Raw genomic sequence first — 19,286 nt, 5'->3', positions numbered from 1 at the left:
CTAGTTAGTTGAAAGAAAAGGAATGGGGAAGGTTGGCTTACCAGTTAATTGGTCTGTATCATATCTTGCTATGGTGGGACATCCTCTTCAGTTTAGGTATCCGGGCTGGCTGTTAGCTTTAGTCGTTCGGCACTCTTCCTTCATTCTCATTCAACAAGGAGAAGTGTCTAATCAAAATCATTGGTTGAGCCTCGCGTATATTATATGATGTCGTCCTGGAATTGAACTAGCGTTTAAGGTCGATCAAGTTCAAACAATTCGGCTCTGCAAGATCAATCAGATATCAAGTAAGAGATAGGCGCTTCCTATTAGTTATAGACTGCTTCTGTGACAAGTGGATCCCTTTAGGTTTAGTTGTTAATTGTACTATTCTCTTCAATAATTAGGTCTTCCGTATTCCTATTGGGGTCAGTGGTCTTCACCACTCACTGAGTCTGGATTCGTTTCATGGGTATTATTTGATGAGTGATCATCAATCTCTTCCATTGCTCCTATGTGCTGCTATACATACAAGGTACATGGGCCATGGGGCCTAACACACACTATACAGCCCAGCCCAATACTCAACACTCCCCCGGCTAAAGATATCTAACATGCCTATCTTGTTACAAATTGCTAAACCCTCACAAGGACCTACTCGTTTAGTAAAACAATCAGCTACCTGTTCACTATACTTAATGTTACCCCCTTCTTCGACCGAACAATCTCAATCCGAAGGAAGTATCGAAGAGGTCCAAGATCCTTTACCTCAAATGCTTCTCCCAGTCTTGCCTTCAAACATTTGATTTCTTCAACATCGTCTCCAGTAATCACAATATCATCCACATACACCGCCAAAATGGTGATATGGATTCGTCTATGCCGGTACTGTATGATCTCCATTACACTGAGAGTAGCCCATACCACAAACAACTCTCCTAAACCTGTCCACGCCCGTGGCGACTGTTTCAAGCCATACAAAGATTTCTTGAGCCTACACACCTTCCCATCAGTCTGTTTGTTCCAAAACCTGGAGGAATGTCCATATGGATCTCTTCTTGTAAATAACCACCATGAAGAAAAGCATTCTTCACATCTAGCTGATGTAAAGGCCACCCAAAGTAAGTTGACTGCGCATGAGATTAAGTTCTCACCGTGTCCATCTTCGCCACTGGTGCTTTGGTCTCATCATAGTCTATCTCCTGTCTTCCTATAACCTTTTGCAATTAGCCTTGCCTTCTATCTATCCACCTTACCCTCTGGAGTCTGTTTTACGGTGAACACCCATTTGCATCCAACTGCTCTTTTTCCTGCTGGGAGTGGAAGAAGATCCCACGTCTTGTTCTTCTGAAGTGCACCAAGCTCCTCCTTCATTGCGTCTTTCTTTCCACCGGGGATCCAGCTTTGCAGCCTTCCAATCCTTTGGAATAGACACTGATTGTAGAGATGCAATGAATGCTTTGTGTGCGGGTGAGACATAAGAGTCTGAAACTCAATTTGCAATGTCATGCTCATAGCCATATCGGACCGGAGGCTTTCCAGCATTAGTCCTAGTCTCTCTGCGTAGTGCAAGCGGCAATTCCAAAGAAGTATTACCACCTGTCTCATTTTAACCTCCATCTTGCTCTTGTGGCTCCTCCTCGACTACCTCAGGTTGCTCTTGTGGTTCTTCATCCAAGACCACTAGCGGTACAAGAAGAAGGGGTCCCGGCTCGGGGGCGGGGGTATCTTACTTCTTTTCCTCTGCGTTCGTGACAAGCTAGTAGGCACTCTTGTGTGGGTTGGCTCATTCCCCTGGAAAACGAATATTAAGAAGATAGATACCATTCCGTCTATACTAGATTCATTCTTTCTGCTCAAAAAGAACAAAGCCTCTATTGTGGGAAAAGTCTTTGAAACCCGAAGTTCTAAAATAGAAAATGGAATGAAGAAGGGGTGTGACCTTATGGCCAACTATACTAGCTCCCCTAGAGGGATAATATAGCTCCTAAAGGATGATTGTTTATGGTATATTACCGTAATTGGAGAATTTGACCTGGTGCTGACTTGCTGCTGTTCTGAGAAGGGGACCTTGCAAAGCTTGACAAGTTTTTTTTATATTTATCGATCCAATCTGTCTACAGATAGGCGCCTGCTGTGGCAGCAATTAATTAATCTCCGCCTTAGCATACAAGGACCATGGCTCGCAGCGGGTAGTTACGGTGGTTTTGAGGAGACCCGCTCAAGGTCGCTGGTTCGGAGCTATTCCGAGATCTCAAGGAGCGCCAAGCTCAATACGTGCAAGAAGAAAGAAAGGCTTCCACCTACGACTGCAGCTGCTGGTACTTTATCTCTGTCGCTTTCAACTCCCACTCCTTCTCCCTTTGGTTTCTAGAGGAAGTGAGAAAGAATAATATATCTTGTGTAACTAATCTTTCTTATCGAAAGGTTATAGTTCGTAGATCATTTCTATAAGGACTATTTGAGCCATATCCGGTGCTTTGGACCTCTTTTAGCTGCTAGGTATCTACTGGGTTCAATCCCCACTTCCGCTTGAAATGAGTAAGTCAATCCTCTTGCTCGGCTGTGATACGAATACTATTCATACGCAGACCCGGATCCAAGATATGGGGCATAGACAGATAAGAATGGCTTCTGAGTTGCATTCATTGCACTCTGGAATGTGGGGCTCCTTGGCTGATGTGATGGAGCGGTATCAGCAGATACTTGCAAAGATCAAATCAAGCAGAAGAAACAAGGAAGTTAACTCAGCGCCATCGGCCACCTTAACACGAACAGCTTGGGACAGAGGTGTAATGCCTGACAGAGAATCAGCAATAGAATGCATTTTGCATGCATTTTTCATCGAGTGAAACTACTTGAATAAACTGGAAGTTTTAAACCAAGTACTCTTGAAATCGCTACCCCCTGGGATGGAAAAAGAGGCTCAGGTTTTAGCCCTCCGTTTTACCCCGGAAGTCGTTGTTCGTCTTTCGATATGAGAGGATGGCAAGTGTCCGCAATGACTTAGCGACTTAGCCAATTGGTTACAGATTCTAGACTGATCGATCAGATCACATCATCTCGAGCAAAGAGCTGAGAGCAGAGAAGCGACATCGCTTCGACACTCCTTCCTCTTTTCATTATGAAACCAATATCAAGCAAGATATGAAGAAGAGGGCGGCTCCCTGGATTGAACACATAAAGTAGTGCCAAGATCTCCTCTATGCGAGAGAGAAGTTCTCAGAAATGATGGAGCTGTTGGTTTCGGTCATTGTACGCTTGGTTGCTAAACCGCACCCTTTACGGCGTCTGTAGGAAGAATTCATTCTGGTCCCAAAACTTATAAGAGATCTCGGTAGTGAATATGCAATGCTGAATTCCAATAAGTTGGTACTTCGCACAAGGAAGAAGCTCGTGTTAAAGATAGTTTCATCCAGACCGAACCCTACCTTAGCGTCTCATCCCCACCCACCAAGTCTTTATCCGCGGTGAAAGGAGTGGTTTAATTCGATGCAAGGTGCAAACGAGCTTTTCCAAAGATGGAGTCCTTTCAGAAATACATGTGCCAGAAGAAAGCAGATTCTTTTTCTATCATAAAATGAATCTGCTTTCTGATGGCCATTTCGGTCCGTTGTGGGACCACGGCTTGCAAAGAAGGTATTTAGCGCAAAGAACTTCTTCCGCTTTTGGGGATTCCACTAATTGATAGAAGGAAGTGGATGCGGCAGGATTGGCCCCAATTGAATCACTAGTAGAAGGGATCCACGTGCAGAGACTGTTAGGGAGATGCAGATGGAGGGACGTTTGGATTGCTGCTAGAAGGGCTTACGACGAATAGATTGTTGGAATGGCTTTAAGTGAAAGGGAATCCGGCAGCTTATGTGAAAACTTCCCTTGTGGTTTAAAGTTCAAATAGATCAGGTGCCTATGTTGTTGATACACCGAAAGATACTAACGCTATGCTCCAATGCGGGATGAGGGCCAACGATTGTGATGAGTGGGGACCTTAGAGCTGAAAACCTACATACAGTGACCCTTATGGGCAGCGCCCTGGGCTGGCTATGTACGAGACATCAAACCGTCTCCCGGGTCCAAAGTTTCCATTTCCAGGCCTGATAGTCTTCAACTGAAAAAAGTAGGGCGGAGAACTAGTAAGAATTGTGCCTGCCATTCAATTCGTGACGTGGATGATCCGCCGACGGAATCGATTAGGTGAAACGGCTCTGCAAAGTTTGTTTGTTCATAAAGGCTGCATGCAGCCATGCAATTCGTACTGCATGGCGATATTACTCTACCACTCTATAAATGGTATATAGATATCTTCACTTCATCACAAAGAAATTGAGTACTAGCACGCATTGCTATGGATGCTGCAACCGCAAACAGGCTTTCTGCAATTGCTACCGAAACGGAGCAACTGAAAAATGAGATTGAAGGGCACCGTAGAGTGCTAAACAACCAGTTGAGAAGTGTTAGAACAATGGATCCTGCAAAGAAAGAAGCGCGCATTCGCGCTACCAGAGAGCGCATAGAGGGTTTGGAGGAGAGGCAGGAAGCACTGCGGGTGGAGCAGCAAGTGCTCTTTATTCGTCTAGCATCTCGCTAGAATAGAAGAGTCCGTAGACTCTTTTTAGTTTTCTAAGGTTGGTTTAAATTCAATAAGTGTCTGGAGACATTTGTTTTCATGTCAAGTGTTCTTTGTCTTAGTTTGATTCCGATCTACTCCTATGCTAAGTGTCTTTGTTTGGTCTGATTTCTTGTGTTTGCATGTATGGGCTAGCCGTCAGTGTTCAATGCTTATGTTAATATAATAACGCCAAAATGTGCTGCAAATTCATGTTCAAGTTGAAATAAGGCCGAAGGGCTAAGTGTACTACTGGAGATTATATATTCCAGCTCTGAAGTTTCCTTTTGAGCCCCCGTTCTACTATGGTTTGGATTCTAGTTGAAGCGTGCGACCATCTATTCAGATGAGGAGACCGAGTAAGAAACCACTAAGCGGAGAGCAAACAGATCAATCTCTATCTATGAGTTTCTCAACCAAGATCCACTATTCAACCAAGACCCGCTAACTAATACTTTTACGCGAGCTTAGTTATTGGAAGTTGCAGCCGAGGAACTCTTATCCCTAGCCACAGTTGTTGCAGCACAAGGCTTTGTCGCGATTGGGTCATATGTCAGTACTCTCACATTCCCCGTGGTCTCCCTAGTATGCTGAGCTGAACTGAAGTGAAGTGAAGCTACGGGCGATGATGGACTGATCCCATGCTATTCAGGCGCCTGACAACGCTGGCTCCGACGGTGATGAGTCTGACGGTGGCTCAGATGTTTCTCTTCCTGATCCTTCAAGGTCCCCCGTTCCTGACATCGTCCAAAGGCCGTTGGCGCTCTCCCATCTGACAGTGCGGGCTCTGCGTGTCGCCTATGGCAACACTACCCGAGTGGTCTATTGCATAGTGGATCCACGGGTACCCCGTCGCTGCTTCGTTTTTATCAACATCCGGTAAGCAGAACGGACAGAGAACTGTCCCGATTTCTCGTAATGCCAGGCCCAAAAGTCCTCCATCCGCATAGCAGCAAAAGTAGGCATTTCTTTGATACTTACTCACCTGTGGCTAGATTTACCACCATTCGAGTACTACTATCACGGGCTGCCTCGCACGGTCTTCTCGTTCATCAGATGGGCAGACGGCTTTCCTTAATGGGGAGTTGGATGAGGAAATTTACATGGAGTAGCCAGATCAAGAGTACCCGCGCATTCGCCTAACCCCGGGTTTTTTCGATCAAAATGAAGATTTTTTAGAAAATAAGCCCAAAAAGCATCTGACCTTGAAAAGAATCACCAGTTACTTGATCCATCCCTGCGGTAAGTGGGAACGAATATGACAGCCGATGGTAGTAGGATTTCCACAGGTTGAGATCCTTATCTTTTGACTTTTCTAAGGATAGCCGAGTAGATATACTAGAATGGGATGAATCGAGCACGAGAAATCACTAGGCACAGGGGAGCCGTAAGGAAGAGGAGTAATATCGTTATAAAGTTCACGAATTCGATTCATTTTGGAATCGATAAGTGAACACGGAATCTCGTCTTGTTCCCCTTGGTTCCGAGGGAAATAAAGGGGAAATCACTGATTCATTTGGAGCTGTTTTCTAACTGACTCATTGACATGAGAGATTGGATGCGATGCGCCAGTCACTCGTACTACAGCGGACAAAGGTCACCGGCAAACGACCGTTCCACAATGGAACCTGGCACTACTGTTTGCCCTAAGGGCCGACCCACCTTTTCAGAGAAACAGACACATGACATCACTATATTACGCATTTTCGAGATAAGAAAGTGGAGAATGCACTCTTCCCTTTTTTTACATTTTAAACTCATGTTCATGGTCTGTTTTATTCCCAATTGTTGCCCGTGTGAAAAGAAAGAAGAGAAATTGGGCCATGTTTCCCGAGAGAGACTGCCTTCTCTCAGGCCAGCAGTCTTATACTTATAGTCGACTGCTCTATGACGATCTGACCTCTTTCCTGGGCTCTGCTTGCTCGTCTACGCTCCGACCAATTCAGTCAAAATCGAAAAAACGATGTTTCCTTGAAAAAGTCTAAGAAATAGTAGTAGTAGTCAAAAAGTGCACTTTTTCCATATATTTCGATTTATAGGGATCCCTATCTTTATCTCTATCCACAGAGATACCTATCTATATAGAGAGAGATTTTTCTCAAAATTGATCTAGACTATCCTCTATCCGGATAGATATGTCCCTATGAGCGACTAGGCCGATCTTTTTTTATATGTTTTGGCCACGTCCGTTTCCGCTCCGAAGAGGAAGGTTTGGATCTTTCAATCTTATGTCGTGAGGGATGTGACCTATGTTAGGTCCATAAGATACCACAGCTTTTAGTGTTCTATGATTCACCTCCGAATAATGAGTAGGTAGTTCGATCCTTTTGATTCTTATCTTCCTAGTAAACAGGGATCCGGAGCAATAGGTCGAATTACTATATAAAGAAGACTTTTCTACAAAAGGACTTATTGTTCGAGTAGGAAGATTTCGGTTTTTCTCCTTCCCTCTTTTCAATAAGAAGAAGTATTTGAAATGAAACAAATTCCTCTTCATTCTGTTGTGCTCAGCGAAGGAACTGCCTAAGCATACTTTTGCGGATCCAAACTTCTTTGTTCTTTCAAAGTCTTCTTCTTGCATATAAGAACGCAACTTTTGCAATTCCTTGGATTTGAGTAGTAAGCGGCATCCCCTCTGAGTTGTGAGTAAGCGGAACCATTCTTTTTTTGTTCTTCTCCAGATTCTGGCCAGTAGGAATTTGCCTCTTCTTTTTCCAACTGATATGGCCGATAGGAATTTGCCTATGATTTTTCCAACTGATATGTCGATATAGAAAGATCTCCTTATTTCAAAACCGCGGGTTCTCGCGTCATTTTCTTTAAAAGATATTAGATCACCGTGGGAAACTTTCAAATGAGTAATGGTTACCAGTCCATTATTCAAACAAACCCTTCGATGACTTATCGGCTGCCTTGCTTGAGGAAGAGTGTCACTAAAATGGAGACGAACCGGAATCACGTCCGATCTTGTTTCTTGATTGAGTAAAAAAGGGATATATGAAGTTCGTTCTCTTCCTCTGTGCATCTCCCTTATGGGTAAATCCCCATAATAAAGAGACAACTTTCGTGTAGTTTGTGATTTGATGTTACTGTTTAGATTTTCTCTCCGAGAAAGATTTCTTTTAATGGATCTCCTCTTGTTCCTCAATCTTCGGAGAATACGGCGTTGGATTAGAGAAAGTTCTCTGTTCCGAACATTTCCTGGAAGTAGACGACACGTTTTAAATCTTAATGCTGGCATGGCATATTTCGTTGAATCAGTCTTTTTCGCCACATCGCGTATAAAGGGAATCGAACCCAACTCTTCCACGAACCCCCCACGAATGGCCCTCCCTTAATTCAATGAACTATGAGAATTCCTTTTTTCGTTTTTTTCTTTTCAGTTCTCATAAGTCCTTGATATACTAGCAGAAACTCAATACTTGACCGACTGCGTCACAGTGCTCAGGTAAAGTGGCAGTGGTTGAAAGCGAGCGGAAACGTCAGTGTTTTCTGTGCGTTACGATAGTAGTGGTGAAATAAAATCCAATTCAAATATCTCAACGTAAAAGGAAAATCGTTTCACTTTGAAAGGAAAGCTAGCTATATGAGATCGAAATCACTCTATCTACGATATTCATTGCACCATGATTGAAGGACAATGAGGGGCAGGTTATATTCCCTTTCTTCTGATCGATTGAGGAATCGCTGATAATGACACCACGTCTGTAGCATCTACTGCTATTGCAAGGCCCGAAGCACGTGGGAGAATGTTCGTTTTTTCTGGATCGGATTAGCAAAAGCAAGCAAGCGTGTGATGTGGCAGGGAAGCCTAAAAGAAGCCTTTGGGAGGCAGTGTGGTGACGCCTGTTTGGCGCGTGGGAATTAACTAATCTAATGATATATTGGTAACTGCCTGTGGGTCCGCACACCACTCCTTATGTTCAGCTAAAAAGCCTTCCGGGTCGAATTTATTAAGAAATAATCAAAGATTAGAATGCCAATGTGAATTTAGGTTCAAAAGGATCAATAGCACATGACGAAGTTCAAGTGTCTTCTCTTCAAGAGAATAGAGCATAATTGTAGGATTATATGGATATCAGTGCTTTTATTCAATTCCCGAGGCACTCTTCAACGATTGAGGAGATTCCCGAGGCAGTCTTAGTGCTATCGTCAGGGTCACCAGCCTACTGTACCCCTTATTCTGGCTTAGCCTTGCTTAAACAGAAGAGGCTTGGTTAGCATCCTTTCTATCAGGTGCTGTTCTTTGCTACCAACAATTCTTTAAGTACGTGGTGAAGTAAATAATAGTGCACTTGCTGACAGTAGAACCCCCAAGAAATATCACAGTATAGGCCGATATCTTTGTGCAATGTCATTTACAAGCTATGCTCCAAAGTCTTGGCAAATAGGCTGAGAGAAGTATTGGATGAGATCATTTCCGAGGACTTATTAAATAGGGGTGCTTTTTCTACGAATATAATCAATTCCATAATGCTATCCGCTTTGACGAAGCAAATCAGATGACGGGCGATCTACGCCTCGAAAAGGAGAAGAAGTGGTTCTCGATACTGAGCAAAAAGTCACTTTCGATGCAGAAAGTAGGAAACCAAGGAAGCAGGCATTGGCAAAGAGTGAATCTTTATCCGATCCTATAATGGCTCAATCCGATCCAACAACGGTACTTCCAAAGGCTCCTCGGCTAAGAAAAATAATAGTTGTATTGGCAAGGCATGAAAGGGATTTTCTAATGCTATCCGAAGATGAATCGGAATACGGAACCGGAAGCCGTAGCCCAGAACCTTTAGCTTGAGCGGAAGGGGAGGAAACCGGCTATTCGAACTGGCGGGTGGGTGGATACCCTAGTGCTTATTGCTTTGTCGGAGCAGGGGCGGAGAGGGATTCATTAGTTTGACAACACAAGGGTGTCATGTGGAGAAAGAGAATTGAACTATTCTCCGGGTACTGGTACCGCTTAAGCCTAAGCAAGTGAAGAAATCCTGTAAGATGGACTTGATTTACTTTCCTTTCCAAGACCTATACCATATGGTTTGGGTATACCACTATCACCTATCGAAATGAAACACTAACCTGCCCACGACCCCCTATACCGGATACCTTTGCTTTGAAACCAATGACTAGTAGAGGATTTCGAGGAACAACAACAAAGGGAAGTAGGGATGGGCTTTCCTCGGATTAGTATTCGGATTTCGCTGGTCTTGCCAATGGTTGTTATTCAAAAGAAGGGTTCGCACCGGCAAAGAAGAATATATTTTCTAGTTGTAGCTTTCGAGGAGAAGAAGGATTGAATCAAAGGGACGAGCAAAGGCAAAGCAATGGCATGTTTGGAATTCCATAGAGGAATCCCCAAGCAAAGGCCAGGACGCTAACGCTAACGCTATTGATATTCCTAGCGCTTGTTTTCGTAGGATGCCGAGGACTCTTGCTTGAATACAACTAGAGAATTATCAAAAGAATACGACTAGCTCTTTACCGCGGGGATGCGTTGAGAGGAATCAATTGTTTAACCCGGTGACCGGATAGGAGCCGTGACTGTGTGGGTAGCATTATCAAAAGAAGGAAATTCGCAACGCTCTAAATTTCTCTATTTTGATTCTTTTTTTAGGGATTGCGCCGTTACTGTACCTGCTTTCGCTATTGCTGTTCCGCTTTGCCGTTATCCGTCCCTTTGTTAGCATAATAGGAGGGTGCCTTTTTAGCGCAAGACGATGAAATAACAACCTAAGCTTATCGGCATTAGCAAATTGAGAAATCGAATAGATCCCCGGCTGTTGGATAGGAGCACTGCCATTACCGTGCTTAGAATTGATGAAATTGGATTTCTTACAAAACCCAGGATCTTCCTATTCGTAGTTTTCTTACAAAACCCAGGATCTTCCTATTCGTAGGTGGTATACAACTACCCCTATCCCTATTGTTTTGATACATGGCGTATTGGCTTTTCGTTTTTCTAGCTAAAGATCCATCTTTCCTGGATTAGTGATTACTTCAATCCATACCCCTATGGAATAACAAAAAGCAAGGGCAGAGGGACCTGGATCCGGAACCAGACAATAATTCGTAGGAACCCACACCGGATAGAGGGCCGTCCCTTCCTCTTAAGAGGTGTAATTCTGTTTGGGGATGACATTAGATAATCCGAATCGTAGTCCTCGCGGGAATGGTCGCAAAATGCGAAGGAGTTTTGTTGTCGAAGCTGGGGATCTAGATAGGTACCGATCTCGGTGGGGATTTTCCTATTTTTTCTATGGAATTTGTTTCATTCCTTTCATGCACAGATGAACCTTCTGAGCTTTGGAAGTACCTTTGCCCTGGAGGATTGTCCCGTGATTGAGGGATTTCTCTACAACTATTGCGATTAAAGACATATGCAAATCCGAAACAGGGAAGTACGAAACTAAAGGGACTTTCTCTCGATGAACTCCCTAGTTCCTATGTTTTCTTTGAGGCAGTGCTAATTGCTAATGTGTGAACTATCACTATAGAAAAATAGATTGGAATCACTTCTAACATCAAAGATAGGAAAATCTGGCCTATTGGGTGCCGATCCACTCGATCCTATGCTATGCATTTGTGACCAATAGAGGTAAGATCATGAATACAAGATGGCGATGAGTCATGCCAAGTTTGGGGAGTGTTGCTCGTACCCTCATTGCATGTTTTCAAATAGGGCATACTGCCTGTGATTTACTATTGAAAAACAAGTCGACAGGAGAACCCGAGTGCAACCAGATAAGAGTTCGCTTTCGAAAGACGACAATGGCAAGTCTCAATCAACTGTCATTAGATCCCCCCCCCCCCGCGGCGCTGCGCGCCGATGGGGTGGCCGAAGTGGCTATTATCGACGGCGGCTCAAACACGCGTCGTGGCCGCCGTGGAACGAGCATGGAAAGTTAGATGGACCCATGGCTTGGATAGCGTGGGGCCTGTCGCCCTTGTCACCGTGCTAAAAAAGAAAACGGGAAAAGCGCCAAAAGCGCTCTCGGACAAGGAGCCCAGCAAGAGACGGAGACATCTTGGCCCCCACGCCAACAAAATCGTCCTCCACGCCTGGCACCAACAACCCCGAGACACCCAGGGCCTCCCCGTTTGCTCTTTGTCCCTCCTGCCTAGGGCAAAGCGAACCTTCGACCACACTGCAACGACCACTCCCACCGCGAGGCAGGAATCAGACTCGCCAACAACCCCACTGGCTTCGATTAGCGTCGTGCACGATTTGCTATTCTATGGACGCTGCACAAGCTCGAAGGCGGATCCCTTGTCGGGCAAAGCGATGTCTCGCCCACCATTGTCCCTGCTGCTGGTTTGGTAGCTTCTGCCAATCGTTCGCCAACGACCCCAATGGCTTCGGTTGCTGTCGTGCCCGATTTGTTATCCTAAGGACACAACACGAGCCCTGAGGCGGATCCATTGTCAGTGAAAAGCGATGCCTCGCCCATCTATGTCCCTGCCGCCGGTTTGGCAGCTTGTGTTGACCGTTCCACGACATTAGAGTTGACGAACAGCGCCAGCAAAGATGGGCCAAAGACACGCGAGAAGCCCACAACCTCAAAGGACGATCCTCCACCGGCCCATGGCCCAGCGCGATTCAAATGTCGTCAGCGAGGATTCAACCCCATGCGAGAGGCCCAGCCCGTGACGGATGGCACGCGGACCCTGGCTCTGACACCATCTCCTTATGCGTCCAAGACTTGGATGTCGCCACAGATCACCATCAGCCGCTCACGCCAGCACGCACCAAAGACGTGGACGCTCAGAGATTTCCTCACTGAGGCGACCAAGCACCTGAACGCCACACTGCCAACGCTACGGAGGCGCCCACGACGACAACTCATGCTCCGCGCCCTGATCGATCGACAGACACCTCATGCTCTTAGACCGGCGAGCCACCCACGACAGAACGCCATGCGCGAGTCTAGAAGTTTTGCACCTTAGGAATCATTGGAGCCAACCAGAAAATCACAGTCATCGGGGGAGTTTCGCACCCTAGGGATCATTGGAGCCAACCAGAAGATCACAGTCATCGAGGAATAAAACATACTATGGCTTCTTCGCGACGCTAATCCCATACGCCCTCGTTGACCGTAAGCTGTCATCCTGCCTCGACACGCCGCAGGTCACCACGGCGCAACAAACGGCTTGATCAATGTTGCGTTCTGGCACTCCGAACTATCTTGCTTCCTATGGATCACGACCTTAGGATCTCCAATTGCAACATGCACGACATGAACGCGTGTGCCTGTGTCCTAGGCATGGTACGCTGCTCAATACCACTAGCGCCTCCATTGTATGCTTGCAAAAAAAACTAAGATGGAGTTGATCTTCTCATCGGTTGTGCTTGAGTTGCTAGAATCCGATCTCGATGAGTACGCTTACCTGCCATCACAAAGCATATGCGGTAGGATACTTCTCGTTTGGAAGACCACGACAGTCATGATCACCGACCATGTGTTCCACAAACACGCTCTCCACAGAAGTGTCCACGGTCACCGGGGCCCCTTGGTGGCTCACAATCGCCTACAGACCGCAACACGACGCCGACAAAATAGAGTTCACGTAGGAGGTCAGGGACGTGCGCAGGTTGCCCGGTCTTGTTCAATCGAGTTAATTGCACAGAAGTACCATAATTCGGGCATCACATGTAGATTGGTATCACGATTGCTAATTTTTACGTGTCAGTATTAATATTGGTCCAAATTTTTGCAAAAAAGACTAAAAGGCTGATTTATACGTATTGACAGTGTATCTAACTGTTGGGGCCTGTCTGTCAGGTGCTAACGTGGCATGTCTTTTTACAGAAAACCCCCTTACATTGTAAGTAATCACAAAAATGCCCAATTTTTTTGGGGAAAAATGCCCGGTCTTGTTCGCAATTTCCACCATCGAATCTGGACTGAGTAGAAATTTTCTGCCACTTGAACAAATAAACAAAAAGGAAAGTAAATTAGGTGCCCGCGGGATTCGATCCTGCGACCTGCTGTCCACAGGCACCACGCGCTAACCACCACGCTCCTGGAAAGCTAACGTTCCAGTACAGGCGTTAGATTTCTTATACTATATCTGAAGCGCTGGACCGGCCGGCTCACGTTTTTTTTTCGTTTCGCACTTAACTGGCGCGCGTGTTGGACTTGTTCGTTGCCCCGGTTACTATTCGTTTAATTTCTCTTATGCTTTTAGAATGCGCGGTGAACATTTTTTTTAATATACGCTGAACACTTTTTCTGCTTATAGTGAACATTTTTCAATGCACGATGAGCTTTTCTTTACAAACAGTGAACATTTTCTTAATATAATAAACTTTGGTAATATCCGTTGAACATATTTGAAATGCAAATTGAACATTTTTGTACTATAGGTTGTTCAATTTTCTTACGATAAGGAACATTTTGCTTAATTCGTGGTAATTTTTTTTGTAATTCATGGTGACCAATCTGTATTAAAAATGGAGAAAATATTAATCATTCATAAAGAAAATTTGACAACCTGTATTAAAAATAATTGTGTAATCTTATTAAATTTTAGAAATGCATTAAAACTGTTCAACTTTTATAAGAAAAAATCAACGTGTTTCTGGAAACGCAAGAATGATTTTTACACAATAAAGTTTCTCGAAATACCACAGAAATTGATGTGTTTCTCGAAATTCTAGAATGATTTTACGCAATAAGTTTTTAAAACATGCTGAACATTTTCTCAAATACACATTGTCAAAAAAATTCATCATGTATTAAGAAAATGTTCAACCTATATTACAAAAATGATCGTCGTATATATTAAAAAATGTTCAACCTAAATTACAAAAATGTTCATCGTATATATTAAGAAAATGTTCAACCTAAATTGCAAAAATGTTCAACCCAAAAAGTTCAATATATTAAAAAATGCTCACTGTTTGCAAAGTAAAGTTCATCAAGCATTAAAAAATGATCACTATATGCAGAAAAGGTGCTCAGCGTACATTAAGATAATGTTCATGCAAATTCGAAAACATGTTCATCATGTATTTGAAAACATCATGTATTGAAGCCTATCTAAAAAAAATGTTTAGTAAGTATGTTAAAAACAGAAGTAAAACGAACCCAGTGAATAAAAGAAGAAAGAAAGAAAAACCTAAAAATAAGCCAAAACCAGAAACAAAAATAAAGCATAATAAGATAAATAAGTAGAAAAGAAATCCGGGCGAACGAGCCCAGCACGCGCGTCAGTAAAAGGCGAAACGAAAAAACAATTACAGGCCTTGGTTGGCCCAACCATCAGCCAGCGTTTGTTTATTGTATAAAGAATATCCTGCCTGTAGAGTAACACGAGCTGCCCTTTGTCCTGGTGGCTAGCGCGGTCCGCCTTCGTGCTGCAGGTTAAAATTTTTCCCGCAAAATAACGGGTATTTATGCGATTACGTATAAAGCAAGGGGGTTATCTGCAAAAAAACATGCCACGTTGCACCTAACAGATGGGCCCCAACAGTCAGATACACTGTCAATACGTATAAATCAGCCTTTTAGTCTTTTTTGCAAAAATCTGGACCAATATTAGTACTGACACGCAAAAATTAGCAATCATGATACCAATCTGCATGTGATGCCCGAACTATAATACTTCTGTGCAATTAACTCTGTTCAATCATCATCACCGACCCTATGTTCAACAAACACGCTCTCTACGGAAGTGTCCACGGCCACCGGGACCCCTTGGTGGCTCACAATCGTCTACCGACCGCTAAGCGACACCAACAAAATAGTGTTCAAGGAGGTCACGGGCGTACGCGCATTGCCGGGCATGTGGTTACTCTATAGTGATTTCAACCTAGTCTCTATCATGACAAGGACAAGAACAATAGTAACCTGAACAGACGCATGATAGCTCGGTTCCGACAGATGCACAATCACCTAGCGCTGAAGGAAATCTATCTACACGGGCACAGATATACCTGATCGAACAAGCACATATACCCGATCTCTTCTTCTGCACCTCAGATTGGGAGGACCAGCACGGGGAGTGCCACCTGCGATGCCTGGAGTCTGTGGTCTCTTATCACAACCCGCTACTGCTCGATTGTGCACCCCTGTCACCTGCTCAACGCTGGTTCCGGTTTGTGGATTTATGACTGCACCTCGACAACTTCGCGATACCGTCTCGGAAGCTTGGTGCTCTGTGCATGGCATGGATCCCTTCCGTCGGCAAACGTTGCGCCTACAGGCTAGACTGTAGGAAAGCTCACCAGCCGGAGTGCCAAGTCTATCGGTAGCGTGTGTCTGAAGGTTGCGATCGCTTGGGAAGTGATCCTCTGTTTCAACAGGGCGTAGGAGGATTGGCTGCTCTCGCCGCATGAAACATGACTACACAGACAACTCAAGGTTTCCTACCTCGGGTTTGCGTCTCTTGGGCAAACCATCGCCTGACAGCACGCTAAGTTTGCCACGCTCAAAGACGATGGCGCCAACACGACATCCTTCCACCATCAGTGCACCTACCGGCGGCAGAAGAATAGGTTGCACGCCATCACCATCGGTGACTTCATCATCACTGAGCAAACAGACACGGTCGAGGCTACGTTCTTCCTCTTAGATGGGCTCCCGAGCACGGTTGCCAAACGCGAGCATACGCTCAATTTTGCCATCTAATAAAGCATAACGGTGAGCTGCATAACCTCAACGCAAATTTTGTCGCTGACAAGATTTGGGAGACGGTGAAACGCATGGTGGCGCAGAAGGCACCAGGTCCTAACCGATTCACTGTGGAATTCCTGCGCACTTGTTGGATTATCATCAAGGGTGGCGTGGTAAACATGTTCCACAGCTCTACGAGTTGTGTGGTCGCGGTTTCCATCGCCTAAACAAGGCTAGGCCTTATTGCTAAGGCGGGCCGACGCGAGCGCCCTAGGCGACTACCAGCTAATCAACCTCATACACATGATCGCTAAGGTCTTTGCCAAGCTCCTTTTGCTACGCCTCGGCCCCAAGCTCGACCGCCTAGTCAATGCCAACCAGCGGCTAGAGTCTCCACAACAACTTTGTGCTCGTGAAGCAATCCACCCACCTATTGCCCAACTGTGCACCACAGGTCCTACTCAAGCTCGACCTCGCCCGCGCATTCGACACCGTCTTGTGGTCCTTCTTGTTCGAGGTGCTACAACAATATGGGTTCAACGACATGTTCATCAAGTGGCTCGTGATCCTGCTATCCTCCACCAACACACATAAGTGCCGATCAACGGAGATCAAGGGCCACCAGTGTAACATCCCAAATTTTCAATTTGAAATGTTATACATTAGATCATCATGCATATCATATTTTATTTGCTTTTGGGTTTTGATCCTAGAAAATTCTAAGCAACTCAAGGACCCACGGAGAGAGTTGGGGATTTCGCTATTTTCATATTTGAGTTTTCTCAAATTTTGAAAATATGATCATTTGATTTTATTTATTTTATCATCAATTATTTCTATTACAAAAATATGAGAGGGAATAAAATGACTTTCTCAAAATATAGAAATATTGAGGATTTAATAATAAAATCAAATAAGATTTGTTTCGGAGTTTTTTGATATTTTTATTTGAATTTAAGAAAAAATATGCGTTTTTCAAAATTGTATTTGGGGCCCAAATAAATGTTCACTTTGTCGGGCTTGATTTTAGAAACCCGGAAAATTTTATTTCGGGATTTTTGGAGTCCGTTTAGTATTTCTTTTTATTTTTCTTCCGAGCGTAATTATTTAAAAAAAATGAAACCGACCTTGGGCCGTGCCCGAGCGGGACTCCGCCCGGGGGACGCCTTTAAATAGCGCCGCACCCGAGCCCCCAGCCCATAACCGCCGCCAGCCCACCCGCCCGCCGGAGCCGCCGCTGCCGCCGCGACGCGCGTCGCCCGAGGTTCGCCGCCGCCTCGAAATCCGTGCCGTTTTTTTGGTTTAAAAAAATCGATTGGTTTTCGTCGGTTTTATTTTTGGATTAGGTTAATTAACGAATTAATCCGTTCGTCGTTTTTCTTTTTCGTCGAATTTTCTGCAGTTATTTTCTGATTGCGATTTCTGATCCGATTTTCGTTTTAGTATAACTTTTCGCTTGTTTATCGGAATCAGGCGATTCAAGCGCCTGGAGTTTCGTCTCGAAACCCTCTATCCGTTTAATCAACTTGAACAAGATTTTGCTACTGTAAAATTTGACTTAGATCCAGATTACTAGAACGAAGTTGTTTTCTTTCGCCGTTTGACTTTCTTTGCTTCGTTCGATTTGATTCTTTTTGCCAACCAGAGTTCTTAAGTTGAACCTTCTGGTTAGATCTCTTATTTGAGTTTTACCTGTGCATTAGATGAGTACTTATTGTATGCTTGTTTGTTTGTCTGCGATAGAGTACCCGGAGTGCGCCGCCTGTTACTTCGAATCGTTAGGTTTCTCGGATCATCAGCAAGGCAAGTAACACTTTGATCATACATTTTCTACTACCCAGTTTATTGCATTAGATCAATCCTCACACATTGCATGATTAGGATCTAATTAAACTGTGGGATGGGAAGTAGATGAGGTAGTACCTATTACCTGTTTATTATCAAACCTTTGGGAGTTACTTCTACGTTTGCTTATTATGCCATGCTATGCTAGTAGACGTGGATTGGGTGAGTGATATCCATGACAGATGTGAGATTGATAACTAATGGTTTAACTAAGGTGGCAAACTAAACACACATCTGGGTGGATTGAGGCACCTGAGTATTCCAGGACTTGCCTGTTTTCTTTTGGACCGCCACCTAGGCTCAAAGGGATCATGAGACTATTCATACTAGAAACTTTCGTGTGCAGCCACAAGCTATTATGGGCTCTAGTATAGTTGACTAAGTTGTGCGAACTCTTACAGTGGTAGACTAGTAGATGCAAGGGATGTAGGTGGTACGGTCTACCCGATCGTAAGGTGCTAGCGCTTCTGAAAGACTATGTCTCGGTCATCCGTCTTCTCAAACACCTTATAGTGCGAGAAAATAAACGGAGGCGATCGAGTCTTGTGGGAAAAAGTGCGCAAACCTCTGCAGAGTGTAATAAACTAATCATGGTTAGCCGTGTCCCCGGTTATGGACATCTTGAGTATCTAGTACCTGGATTATCATGTGAATCTCAACATGTTACTCTAAATTAATTTTGTTGGGTTTTGTTTAATGATGATGCTTAATTGGGATTGAGAATGTTGTCAACCATTCTCAATGTTTAACAACCACCATGATAGTTAAATAAAATTTATTCCTTTGAAGTAGGGAAAAATTGGCTTTACGCAAAACTGTAACCACAGAGCTTTCCACCAGCCAAATATGCATATAGTATAGCTGTTTCATTCCATTACCCTCTATGTGTTACATTGCCAGCATATTCCATGTGCTGGCCCGTTTTCGGGCTGCAACGTTAATGTTGCAGACTTTTCAGACGACGATTAAGGAATTTTTAGGTCGTGGTTCTATACTCAGTGATGCCGTTGGAGTTGATGGACTCACTTATCTTCCAAGCCTTCCGCTGTTATCGTTATTAGATGGCCTTAAGCCATATTTATTTAATAAGTTCTCTTTTGAGGCACTCGATGTAATAAGTGTGTGATTGCTACTCTGCCATAAATCCTCCGAGTACTGTGTGGTGTCAGCATTACTGATCCAGGGATGACACCGGAGCACAGAGATCAGACTGTTTGAGGTCTGGTCGCTACAACCAGATGTGGGCTACG

The sequence above is a fragment of the Triticum urartu genome, chromosome 2A (genome assembly GCF_056163025.1).
Source record: "Triticum urartu cultivar PI428250 chromosome 2A, HENAU_Tu73, whole genome shotgun sequence".
In the NCBI taxonomy this organism is placed as follows: Eukaryota; Viridiplantae; Streptophyta; class Magnoliopsida; order Poales; family Poaceae; genus Triticum; species Triticum urartu.
Note: the sequence above shows the minus strand (reverse complement) of the source record.